Source organism: Capsicum annuum, chromosome 7 (genome assembly GCF_002878395.1).
Source record: "Capsicum annuum cultivar UCD-10X-F1 chromosome 7, UCD10Xv1.1, whole genome shotgun sequence".
Lineage (NCBI taxonomy): Eukaryota > Viridiplantae > Streptophyta > Magnoliopsida > Solanales > Solanaceae > Capsicum > Capsicum annuum.
In genome coordinates, this window is record NC_061117.1 from 11,637,548 (window position 1) to 11,640,064 (window position 2,517).

Sequence of the window (2,517 nt, forward strand, 5' to 3'; positions counted from 1 at the left end):
TACCTAAATGTTAATTACATATATGTCTTAGTTTACATTTATCATTTCAAGCATGCTAAAATAGTCATGTTAATTACAAAACACATAATGAATGTTAATTCCTTTACATGTTGTTCACCATTTTTGAAATGTGATGGTGCTTGGTTGGCTTTATCCTCCTCCATTTCAACTGGTTTGTCAGTTTCTTTCACTAGACTGTCAGTACTAGTAGGTCCTGCAATATCAACAACATTATCTGAAGGATCACCTTCTTGCCGGATCTATTTTAGAATATTTTCCTGCAGATTTTTTATCAAAGAATAAAAATATTCAATACAATATAATTAGTTAATTAGTACTTATGAAAAGTACGTAAACATTGATATATATAAATATTATAAGATAATTAAAATAGTAAATATGTATTCATGGCCACCTCCATTTCCTCTGTTTTTTTCGAGACAAAATATGGACTGATGGAATTATTATGGCCTTCAAAATCAGAAACATCATCTGAATGTTGACCCTCTTTCGGGCTTTAATTTGCAACTTTTTCCTAAAACATAAGGATGAGCAGCAAGAATAAATTCAATATAGTCGTTAATAAATGTGTGTTGCTTTAAAGTATGTTACCTTCTCCACTGTCTCATTTTTCTGCTGCAATGACTTCAAAACTTCAGAGAATCTGTCATTCATCACACGCTCCAAATCTTTGAATTTTTTATCAATCTAATAACTATGCATAGTTGATTAGTTAAAATGCATACAAATCATAACTTTATACAGTAATATACTCTAGATCCTTACGTATGTCTTCACATATGTCTTTATTTCGGACTCTAACGAATCTAGGTATGCTTTAACCAAAAGCTTTTTCCTGTTTATGCATGTTGAATCAGCATCCACTTTATTCTTTTCTTCTATATCTGTTGGATTCGCCAGTAATTGTTAAGCATGAAAAATAACACAATATGAAAACGTTTTCATTAAGAGAAAAATATAACATATGTTGATATGGAAAATACCTGCTATCTGTTTTTCTTTTGCGTTCTAGATCTGCCTTTGTTCTTTACTATCTAATCTTCTTCCTATAGGAACATCTTTTCTACTCTTTGACAGAGGTGTAGATACTGTACAAGATACATGTATTGACTCCCTCATCAAAAATTATGGAGGGGTCGTACTAAAGTCATCAAAACTGTCACGATCTTCGGTAACTTGAGGTAAATTCACTCTGTAACTCCTCTGATCTGGATTTTCAATTGATGATGGCACTGAAGATGTACCATGGTGATCAGATGCAAAACTAGTTCGCAGCAAATCAAGTTTTACAAACTCATCCGCAGTAGGAACAATGTTGGCATATGAACATTATGTACAAAAAATTTATCCATTAAATATTAGTACGATTAAAACTAAACTATAATGCAATGTATGAAAAAAATTCAATCAGTATCGAACCTTGCTAAATATTTCGGTCATAAACTAATTAAACTGAGGCCGAACTATAACAACCCTCCAATTCAATATACGAGGTATGTTATTACCCTCCTTTACAGTAACTTTGGAATCAACATTTGAACAAAGTTCAAACATCCACACATTAAGAACCTGAGGGATACCACCCAACCTATAAAGCTGCTTCTTCATTGAAAATTTTTGCCTAGGTGAGGCCATTAACCTGGAGAAAGATACTATACCCCAAAGAAAGAATTCATATTTTCCATCTTCAACCATTTTGAAATCAGAAAATGGCACGGGAGAAGCATTTAGCTATGAGTAGATGAATGTGTGGATGAAGTGTAGGATTGCCATCTGGAGGGCATCCTCTTTGTTTTCAAAATTTTCCTTCAGAAAATTTCCACCAATGCCTTCTTATCTACTTCATTCGTTGATTGCGGAAAATACCTTTTCATAAGCCGACTCGGAGAAGAATCTTCATATTTGAAATCATCAACATTATCAAAATAGTTTAAGCCAGTTATCAAAGCAAATTCATAGATGAAAAATCTAAGAATCGGGCCTTTGAAAAACATATGTATCTCTTCTTGATTTGGTTGCTCGATATCGAGCATAAGAAGATATTTTATTATTTGTCCAATATAATTGGAAAGAGGTATGTTGAGAAAACATCCAAAAATAGTCTTCTCAAATAAGTGTCAAAACTTCTTGACCGACAACTTCTTTAATTTCATCCTTAAATCTTGAATTGCATGAACTTACAAATCTAAGAGGATGAGTTGGAATTTCCTTTCTAACATAACTCAATTCCTAAAAATAAAAAGAAACAATAATGATAAAATTAGTCGAGATGCAACAACTCTACATTAAGACGGTACAATAAAAATAAAAACTCTAAGAACATCATACTTTATGTACAAGTTAATATAACATGTATGTATGTAGGTATAAACTTGTATCTTTTGTAATACGACTTTCAATAACAATTAAATAACACTAGATACATTTAAAGGCATTAACAGTTAGTCCCAGATATAAGTTAACACAACATGTATCTATGAAGTCATAACTTATATC

General features: G+C 31.7%; 1 long non-coding RNA gene across 3 annotated transcripts; it reads right to left on the reverse strand.

The window, feature by feature from the left end:
• LOC107877049 lies at positions 1 to 2,507 on the reverse strand. 3 transcript variants are annotated; one of them, XR_007057601.1, is made up of 5 exons: positions 1,005 to 2,507; positions 787 to 905; positions 613 to 708; positions 416 to 535; positions 1 to 278 (listed from the first exon to the last, which is right to left on the reverse strand). It is a non-coding gene; the product is annotated as an uncharacterized LOC107877049 (long non-coding RNA). The 3 variants fall into 3 exon arrangements; XR_001676123.2 differs by having other exon boundaries at positions 613 to 715; XR_001676122.2 differs by having other exon boundaries at positions 613 to 905.
• Positions 2,508 to 2,517: the final 10 nt, after the last annotated feature.